The sequence below is a fragment of the Arachis ipaensis genome, chromosome B6, assembly GCF_059453495.1.
Source record: "Arachis ipaensis isolate K30076 ecotype BB chromosome B6, ASM5945349v1, whole genome shotgun sequence".
NCBI classification, from domain to species: Eukaryota; Viridiplantae; Streptophyta; class Magnoliopsida; order Fabales; family Fabaceae; genus Arachis; species Arachis ipaensis.
Genome location: NC_142441.1, coordinates 98171744 through 98181553, shown reverse-complemented (window position 1 = coordinate 98181553; position 9810 = coordinate 98171744). Strand labels below are relative to the sequence as shown.

At 37.0% G+C, this 9810-nt stretch overlaps 1 non-coding gene across 1 annotated transcript; it reads right to left on the bottom strand.

The window, feature by feature from the left end:
* Positions 1-1964: 1964 nt before the first annotated feature.
* On the bottom strand, positions 1965-2072 carry LOC148561911 (small nucleolar RNA R71). Its single transcript, XR_015886459.1, has one exon. It is a non-coding gene; the product is annotated as a small nucleolar RNA R71 (small nucleolar RNA).
* Between the last annotated feature and the right edge of the window lie 7738 nt (positions 2073-9810).

Genomic DNA, 9810 nt, shown 5'->3' with positions numbered 1-9810 from the left:
TGAAATCCTTATTTTCCTTTTCAAAAGAATTTTTGAAAAATCCAAAAAAATCTTTAAAATCATAAAATAAAAAATAATTTTATGTTTCTTGTTTGAGTCTTGTGTCAAGTTTTAAGTTTAGTGTCAATTGCATGTTTATCTCTTTCTTGCATTTTTCGAAAACTCATGCATATGTTCTTCATGATCTTCAAGTTGTTCTTGGTAAGTCTTCTTGTTTGATCTTTAAATTTTAATGTTTTGTGTCTTTTCTTATTTTTCATATACATTCTTGAATTATTAGTGTCTAAAGTTTGAAAATTTCTAAGTTTGGTGTCTTGCATGTTTTTCTTTTCTTTAAAAAAAATTCAAAAAAATAAGTTCTTGATGTTCATCTTGATCTTCAAAGTGTTCTTGGTGTTCATCTTGACATTCATAGTGTTCTTGCATGCATCATTGGTTTTAATCCAAAATCTTAATATTTTGGGTCATATTTGTGTTTTTCTCTCTCATCATTAAAAATTCAAAAATAAAAAAATATCTTTTCCTTATTTTACTCAAAATTTTCGAAAATTTGAGTTGACTTTTTCAAAACTTTTTAAAATTTAGTTGTTTCTTATGAGTCAAATCAAATTTTCAATTTTAAAAATTCTATCTTTTTCAAATCTTTTTCAAAAATCAAATCTTTTTTAATTTTTCCTTCATATTTTTGAAAACTTTATGATTGATTTTCAAAATCTTTTTCTTATTTCTAAATCATATTTTCGAAATTAATGCAAACAATTAATGTGATTGATTCAAAATTTTAAGTTTGTTACTTGCCTCTTAAGAAAGGTTCAATCTTTAAATTGTAAATCATATCTTTTTGTTTCTTGATAGTCAAGTAATCAACTTTAATTTTCAAAATCAAATCTTTTTAAATTTCTTTTTCAAATCTTTTTCAAAATAAGTTTCAATCATATCTTTTTCAAAAATCAATTTCAAAATCTTTTCTAACCTTTTATCTTTTTAAATTGATTTTCAATTTTTTTTTCAATCAATCCTATCTTTTTGTTTCAATCATATCTTTTTCAAAACTACTTAACTAATTCTCTCTCTATTTTCGAAAATCACCTTCCTCTTTTTAAAAATTCCTTTTTAATTAATTAATTGTTTTAAATTTAATTTAATTTCAATTTTTATTTTTTTTCGAATTTTAATTTTAATTTTAATTAAAAACAAAAATATTTTTCTTTTCTTTTATTTAATTTTCGAAATTCTCTCCCCCTCATCTCTTTCTAATTATTTTATTTATTTACTAACACTCCTCTTCATCTAAGAATTCGAACCTACTCCTCACCCTTGTGTTTGGATTCTCCTTCTTCTATTCATATCTTCTTCTACTCACATAAAGGAATCTCTATACTGTGACATAGAGGATTCCATATTTTCTTTTCTGTTTTCTTCTTCTTTTTCATATGAGCAGGAATAAGGATAAGAATATTCTTGTTGAAGCTGATTCTGAACCTGAAAGGACTCTGAAAAGGAAGCTAAGGGAAGCTAAAGCACAACTATCTGGAGAAAATCTGACTGAAAATTTCGAAAAAGAAGGAGACATGGCCAAAAATAATAACAATGCAAGGAAGATGCTTGGTGACTTTACTGCACCAAATTCCAATTTACATGGAAGAAGCATCTTAATTCCTGCCATTGGAGAAAACAACTTTGAGCTTAAACCTCAATTAGTTTCTCTGATGCAACAGAACTGCAAGTTTCATGGACTTCCATCTGAAGATCCTTTTCAGTTCTTAACTGAATTCTTGCAGATCTGTGATACTGTTAAGACCAATGGGGTTGATCCCGAGGTCTACAGGCTTATACTTTTCCCATTTGCTGTAAGAGACAGAGCTAGAATATGGTTGGACTCTCAACCTAAGGATAGCCTGAACTCTTGGGATAAGCTGGTCACGGCTTTCTTAGCCAAGTTCTTTCCTCCTCAAAAGCTTAGTAAGCTTAGAGTGGATGTTCAAACCTTCAAACAGAAAGAAGGTGAATCCCTCTATGAAGCTTGGGAGAGATACAAGGAACTGACTAAAAAGTGTCCTTCTGACATGCTTTCAGAATGGACCATCCTGGATATATTCTATGATGGTCTGTCTGAGCTATCAAAGATGTCACTGGACCATTCTATAGGTGGATCCATTCACCTAAAGAAAATGCCTACAGAAGCTCAAGAACTCATTGACATGGTTGCAAATAACCAGTTCATGTACACTTTTGAAAGGAATCCTGTGAATAATGGAACGCCTATGAGGAAGGGAGTTCTTGAAATTGATACTCTGAATGCCATATTGGCTCAGAATAAAATATTGACTCAACAAGTCAATATGATCTCTCAGAGTCTGAATGGATTGAAGGAATCATCCAACAGTACTAAAGAGGCCTCTTCTGAAGAAGAAGCTTATGATCCTGAGAATCCTGCAATAGCAGAGGTGAATTACATGGGTGAACCCTATGGAAATACCTATAATCCCTCATGGAGAAATCATCCAAATTTCTCATGGAAGGATCAACAAAAGCCTCAACAGGGCTTTAATAATGGTGGAAGAAACAGGTTTAGCAATAGCAAGCCTTTTCTATCATCCACTCAGCAACAGACAGAGAATTCTGAGCAGAATCCATCTAGCTTAGCAAATATAGTCTCTGATCTATCTAAGGTCACTTTAAGTTTCATGAATGAAACAAAGTCCTCCATTAGAAATTTGGAGGCACAAGTGGGCCAGCTGAGTAAAAGAGTCACTGAAACTCCTAGTACTCTCCCAAGCAATACAAAAGAGAATCCAAAAAGAGAGTGCAAGGCCATTGATTTAACCATCATGGCTGAACCTACAAGGGAGGGAGAAGACGTGAATCTCAGTGAGGAAGACCTCCTGGGACGTCCAGTGATCAACAAGGAGTTTTCCTCTGAGGAACCAAAGGAATCTGAGGCTCATCTAGAGACCATAGAGATTCCATTGAACCTCCTTATGCCATTCATGAGCTCTGATGAGTATTCTTCTTCTGAAGAGAATGAAGATGTCACTGAAGAGCAAGTTACCAAGTACCTTGGTGCAATCATGAAGCTGAATGCCAAATTATTTGGTAATGAGACTTGGGAAGATGAACCTCCCTTGCTCATCAACGAACTGAGTTATCTGGATCAACTGACATTGCCTCAGAAGAAACAGGATCCTGGAAAGTTCTTAATACCTTGTACCATAGGCACCATGACCTTTGAGAAGGCTCTATGTGACCTTGGGTCAGGGATAAACCTCATGCCACTCTCTGTAATGGAGAAATTGGGAATCTTTGAGGCGCAAGCTGCCAGAATCTCATTAGAGATGGCAGACAACTCAAGAAAACAGGCTTATGGACAAGTAGAGGACGTGTTAGTAAAGGTTGAAGGCCTTTACATCCCTGCTGATTTTATAATCCTAGACACTGGGAAGGATGAGGATGAATCCATCATCCTTGGAAGACCCTTCCTAGCCATAGCAAAAGCTGTGATTGATGTGGACAGAGGAGAGTTGATCCTTCAACTGAATGAGGACAACCTTGTGTTTAAAACTCAAGGATCTCCTTTTGTAACTATGGAGAGGAAGCATGAAAAGCTTCTCTCACTACAGAGTCAACAAAAGCCGCCACAGTTAAACTCTAAGTTTGGTGTTGAACCCCCACATTCAAACTCTAAGTTTGGTGTTGGGAGGTTCCAAAAATGCTCTGAACATCTGTGAGGCTCCATGAGAGCTCACTGTCAAGCTATTGACATTAAAGAAGCGCTTGTTGGGAGGCAACCCAATGTTATCTAATCATATTTATTTATTTATTTTCCATTGTTATTTTATGTGTTCTTTAGGTTGATGATCATGTGAAGTCACAAAAACTACTGAAAAATCAAAAACAGAATGAAAAATAGAATGAAAAATAGCACACCTTGGAGGAGAACAGTCTGGCGTTTAAACGCCAGAAACAAGCATCTGTCTGGCGTTTAACGCTAGAAACAGGCACCAAGCTGGCGTTTAACGCCAGAAACAAGCATCTACCTGGCGTTAAACGCCAGAAACAAGCTACATTTGGGCGTTTAACGCCAGAAACAGGCAACAGTGTGGCGTTAAACGCCAGGATTGCACAGCAAGGGCGTTTTACATGCCTAATTGGAGCAAGGATGTTAAGTCCTTGACCCCACAGGATCCCCACCACTTCTTCTCTCCTCTTCACACCTTTTCATAACTCTCTTCCCCAAAATAACCTCCACCAATCACCTCCAATTCCCCTCCAAAACCATCATACACCCACCCACTCAAATTCAAACCATCACTCCTTCCTTTTCACACATCATAACCACCTTAAACCCCCAGTGGCCGAACCATTCACACACGTCCATCTCCTCCATCTCTTCTTCTTCTCATCCTTTCTTTCTTCTTTTGCTCGAGGACGAGCAAACCTTCTAAGTTTGGTGTGGTAAAAGCATTGCTTTTTTTTTCATAACCATTTATGGCACCTAAGGCCAGAGACACCCTCATTGAAGAGGACAAGCCCATCACTAAGAAAAGGATGGAGCAAACAAGAGATCATGGACCTCAACAAGAGCATGAGGAAATCCCCCACCATGAAATCCCTGAAATGCCTCAAGGGATGCACTTTCCTCCACAAAACTATTGGGAACAAATCAACACCTCCCTAGGAGAATTAAGTTCCAATATGGGACAACTAAGGGTGGAGCATCAAGAGCACTCCATCATCCTCCATGAAATTAGAGAAGATCAAAGAGCTATGAGGGAGGAGCAAGAAAGACAAGGAAGAGACATAGAGGAGCTCAAGAGCACCATTGGTTCTTCAATAAGAGGAAGACGCCACCCTCACTAAGGTGGACTCATTCCTTAATCTCCTTGTTTATTTGTTTTCTGTTTTCAGTTTCCATGATTTATGTTTTATTTATGTTTGTGCCTTTACTACATGACCATTAGTGTCTAAGTGTCTATGCATTAAAGTTATGAATATGAATCCATCACCTCTCTTAAATGAAAACTGTTTTAAAAACAAAAGAACAAGAAGTACAGGGTTTCGAATTCATCCTTGAAACTAGTTTAATTATTTTGATGTGGTGACAACACTTTTTGTTTTCTGAATGAATGCTTGAACAGTGCATATGTCTTTTGAAGTTGATGTTTATGAATGTTAAATATGTTGGCTCTTGAAGAATAAGGAAAAAGGAGACATGTTATTTGATAATCTGAAAAATCATAAAAATGATTCTTGAAGCAAGAAAAAGTAGTGAATACAAAAGCTTGCAGAAAAAAAAAATAGCGAAAAAAAAAGAGAAAAGGAAAAGGAAAAAGCAAGCAGAAAAAGCCAAAAGCTCTTTAAACCAAAAGGCAAGAGAAAAAAGCCAATAGCCCTTAAAACCAAAAGGTAAGGGTAATAAAAAGGATCCAAGGCCTTGAGCATTAGTGGATAGGAGGGCCTAAAGGAATAAAATCCTGGCCTAAGCGGCTAAACCAAGCTGTCCCTAACCATGTGCTTGTGGCGTGAAGGTGTCAAGTGAAAACTTGAGACTGAGTGGTTAAAGTCGAGGTCCAAAGCAAAAACAGAGTGTGCTTAAGGACCCTGGACACCTCTAATTGGCGACTTTAACAAAGCTGAGTCACAATCTAAAAAGGTTCACCCAGTTATGTGTCTGTGGCATTTATGTATCCGGTGGTAATACTGGAAAACAAAGTGCTTAGGGCCACGGCCAAGACTCATAAAGTAGCTGTGTTCAAGAATCAACATACTGAACTAGGAGAATCAATAACACTATCTGTATTCTAAGTTCCTATAGATGCCAATCATTCTGAACTTCAATGGATAAAGTGAGATGCCAAAACTATTCAAGAGGCAAAAAGCTACAAGTCCCGCTTATCTGATTGGAGCTAAGTTTCATTGATATTTTGGAATTTATTGTATATTCTCTTCTTTTTATCCTATTTGATTTTCAGTTGCTTGGGGACAAGCAACAATTTAAGTTTGGTGTTGTGATGAGCGGATAATTTATACGCTTTTTGGCATTGTTTTTACATAGTTTTCAGTATAATTTAGTTAGTTTTTAGTATATTTTTATTAGTTTTTAAATAAAAATCACAATTCTAGACTTTACTAGGAGTTTGTGTGTTTTTCTGTGATTTCAGGTAATTTCTGGCTGAAATTGAGGGACTTGAGCAAAAATTAGATTCGGAGGTTGAAGAAGGACTGCAGATGCTGTTGGATTCTGACCTCTCTGCACTAAAAGTGGATTTTCTGGAGCTACGGAACTCCAAATGGCGCGCTCTCAATTGCGTTGGAAAGTAGACATCTAGGGATTTCCAGCAATATATAATAGTCCATACTTTGTCCGAGTTTAGATGATGCAAACTGGCGTTCAACGCCAGTTCCATGCTGCATTCTAGAGTTAAACGCCAGAAACAGGTTGCAAAGTGGAGTTAAATGCTAGAAACAGGTTACAAACTGGCGTTCAACTCCAAGAGAAGCCTCTACACGTGTAAAGCTCAATGCTCAGCCCAAGCACACACCAAGTGGGCCCCAGAAGTGGATTTCTGGATCATTTACTCAATTCTGTAAACCTTAGTAACTAGTTTAGTATAAATAGGACTTTTTACTATTGTATTTACATCTTTGGATTATCTTTAGTTTCATCTTTAGATCACGTTTGGGGGCTGGCCTCTCGGCCATTCCTGAACCTTATCACTTATGTATTTTCAACGGTAGAGTTTCTACACTCCATAGATTAAGGTGTGGAGCTCTGCTGTTCCTCATGAATTAATACAAAGTACTATTGTTTTTCTATTCAATTCAAGCTTATTCCTTCTCTAAGATATCCATTCGCACCCAAGAACATGATGAATGTGATGATTATGTGACGCTCATCATCATTCTCACCCATGAACGCGTGCCTGACAAACACTTCCGTTCTACATGCAAACAAGCTAGAATGAGTATCTCTTAGATATCTAATACAGAGGACCGAGTCTGAGATATTAGAATCTTTGTGGTATAAGTTAGAACCCATGGTTGGCCATTCTTGAGATCCGGAAAGTCTAAACCTTGTCTGTGGTATTCTGAGTAGGATCTGGGAAGGGATAGCTGTGACGAGCTTCAAATTCGCGAGTGCTGGGCGTAGTGACAGACGCAAAAGGATAGTAAATCCTATTCCAGTATGATCGAGAATCGACAGATGATTAGCCATGCAGTGACAGCGCATTGGACCAATTATTACTTGGACGACCCAGTGCACTTGCTGGTTAGTTGTGCGAAGTTGTGATAAAGAGTTGAGATTACAATTGTGCGTACCAAGTTGTTGGCGCCATTGATGATCACAATTTCGTGCACGAGGATGCTACTTCCACAATTTCCTGGGTTTGGATTGATGTAAAAGTCCAGAACTCTTCTCTCTTGTCCAGCATGATGCACTGGACCTTCTCTGCCATGGTTGTGAGCCTCTTCTTCATGATGGTTCTCCAAATTCTCATCCATGTCTGGTTCAAAGTACTCTTCCTCCTCCTCAGTACCAATGACTCTCTTTCCTCTTGCTTCCCTCCTTAATCTAAGGAAGGTCCTCTCAGGTTCAGAATCAAAGGAAGTTGAAGCTCTGCTTCTTCTACCTGTCATACAACCAACAGAGCAAAAAGCAAGAAAGAGAATTGATGGAGAAGTTACTCCTATTCGGGGTGCTGTTAGTGTGAGTGATGCAATATATCAAACAGTTAGTGGGTTAGTGAACTGAATTGTAAAAATGAAGATAACATCACAAACGGGTAAGGGGTAAAGGGAAGAAAATAACTAAAACTGAAAGTAAATCACTCAAATGAAATTAAATCAAACAAAGAAAAATGTTCAATCTAGTTATCCACCAATTTAATCATTATTGATACAAAATCAATCGCCGGCAACGGCGCCATAAACTTGATGCACGGAAACTTGTTGATAAACCCATATTTTATGATATATATTGTGCTCAATTCAAGAGATTTATTCAATCCTTCACCCACTTATTCATGTAAATTGCAAGGTTTTACTTTCCCTTCCTTATTATGTGATATATGTGAAATACATGCTTCCTATGCTTTGAAATTATTTTTTTTTAATCACCCTCTATTACCATTCGATGCCGTGATTTATGTGTTGAGAAGTTTCAGATCTTCTAAGGCAGGAATGACTTAAAAGATGGAAAGGAAACATACAAAAACGGAAGGAAAGCACAAAATGGAGTTTTTGAAGAAACTGGCAACGACGCGAACGCAGGGACAACGCGGCCGCATGCCTAGCGCGAAAAGACAGCGACGCAAACTCGTGACTAACACGGACGCGCGCCATGAGCAGAACACAGATGACGCAGACGCATGACCGAATCGAACGCGTGATAAGGAAAACTCCAAATGACGCGACCGCGTGACTCACGCGGATGCGTGACAGATGCCACGCACCAGAAATTATAGAAAACGCTCCCAGCGATTTCTGAATCCCTTTTTGGCCCAGATCCAAGTCCAGAAGGCACAGATTAGAGGTTATAAAGTGGGGGAATGCATCCATTCAGGGGGAGCGCTCGAATTATTCACTTTTCTTAGTTTAGATGTAGTTTTTAGAGAGAGAGGTTCTCTCCTCTCTCTTAGGTTTTAGGATTAGGATTTCTTATTATTTCAGTTTAGTATTCTGATTCTTTATCAGGTTCAATATTCCTTTTTCTTTATATTCATCTTTTGCTTTCAGATCTTTTAAAGCTTTCTTTTAATTACTTTTGTTGCCAATTTGGCTTATGAACCATTCATGTTTAGATTCGAATTTCTATTTAATATAATTTGAGGTATTTCAGTTTATGATTGCTTTCTTTTATTTATGTTACTGTTGCTTCCAATTTGAAGACATTTTTTATTCGAGTAAGTTTACTTTTCCCCTTTTGGCCGTGGTTAAGTAATTGGTAACTCATGAGTTATCAAACTCAACGTGATTGATAATTATTGTCTTTGCTAATTGAATTGAACTCCAATAACTCCAGTCTTTTCTTAGGAATTGACTAAGACCTGAGGATCAAACTAATTGGTCCACTTGACCTTCCTTTGCTTTAGTAAAGGCTAACTAAGTGGGATTAAAACTCAATTCTCATCACTATTGATAAGGATAACTAGGATAGGACTTCCAAATTCCCATACCTTGCCAAGAGTTTATTTTACAGTTATTTATTTATTTTATTTGTCATTTAAATTACTTGTTCCTTACTTTCAAAACCCCAATTTACAAAAATCATAACCAAAAATAAGAACATACCTCCCTGCAGTTCCTTGGGAAGACGACCCGAGGTTTAAATACTTCGGTTATCAATTTTAAAAGGGGTTTGTTACTTGTGACAACCAAAACGTTTGTAAGAAAGGACTTTTGTTGGTTTAGAAGCTATACTTGCAACGAGAATTTATTCTGAATTCTAGACCATGCAAAAGTTCCTCTCTTCAAAAATGGTGCCGTTGCCGGGGAGCTGCAAACGTGTGCCTTATTATTGGTTATTGTAAATATTTTTTCTTTTATTTGTTCATTTGTTTTTGTTTTTCCCTTTTTTATTTTTTTATTAGATACTATGAATTCTCACCCCTCTCGCTTTGAGTTTGGTTCTAATATTGTTGAAGGGAACAGAAGTTATAGCAGGAACATGCATCAAGGTCAGAGAAATCAAAGATGGATGGAGCCAAGAGGATTTGATCAACCTTTTAGGCAACAACACCCTCCAAGATATCATGGACAAAGACCATTCTACAATGCATACCAAGCTGATAGATATGATGGACACCCTTG